Genomic DNA, 922 nt, shown 5'->3' on the forward strand with positions numbered 1-922 from the left:
TCAAGCCAATATGGGTCAAGCCCAATACCTGGTGAATTGGCGGAGATATCCCGACTCCGAAAACTCGTTGGAGTTTGAGGCGCCACTTCGGCAAAATTGCCCAGTCGCCGTAGACGCTTTTGATCGGAAAGATCAGGACGTCCCGCGCTTCCCGGAAATAGCCAGGGAAGTAGAAGGGCCATGAGCTGGGCTCAAGCAGTGGCCCTGAGATCTTGCGGTCGAAGACACAGAGCTCGCGGCAGCGTTAGGGGTTGTGAATCTATACGTCGCAGGGCGACAATTCGAAGGAAGTCGACGGCGTGCCTTAATTTTGGCAAACTCAAATCGGAGTTGTCACTCCACACGCACATCCACTTCCTTGTGGCTCAACTGTAAATTATACAGTTAGGAAAGCTTCCATTACCGTTGCACCCACCGCTCAACGAACACTTCGTCATCTGTAGCCATTCACCAGGGGCGAGCACTACAGGTATTGTCCGCATTGCGGGTACCCGAGAGCCACCTCGTTGAGCACTCAGACGAGTGCGATAAACTTCCAGCGGAAATACTTGTGGAACCAAGAAACGATCTCGAAGAGCTTTCCGTTTGGCAAGCTTATTTTCCGTTCTGGCCGGGTGCCCGATGATGTGGACGCGTAGCGATCGAGTTACCGCGTCCTTCGCTTCTACAGCGAGATCCGCTGCGCGGAAGCCATATTCCACACGAGGGTCAATGACCGGCCGAGGATGGGCGCACTTCAGAGCCGCCTTGCGGGCAGCTTCCAGTTGCCGCCTGTGCCCTGTCGAGGTTATTGGTGATTTCATCACGTCTTTCGGGTGACGAGTAGTCAGGGAACGGACATGGGGTCCACAAGGCGCGAGCGGAGCTCGTATCACGCCGCTGGCGCAGCTCGCCTTCCTCGTCATCCCATGCGGGAAAAGGA

Source organism: Plasmopara halstedii (genome assembly GCF_900000015.1).
Source record: "Plasmopara halstedii genome assembly, contig: Scaffold_1211, whole genome shotgun sequence".
Taxonomy (NCBI): domain Eukaryota; phylum Oomycota; class Peronosporomycetes; order Peronosporales; family Peronosporaceae; genus Plasmopara; species Plasmopara halstedii.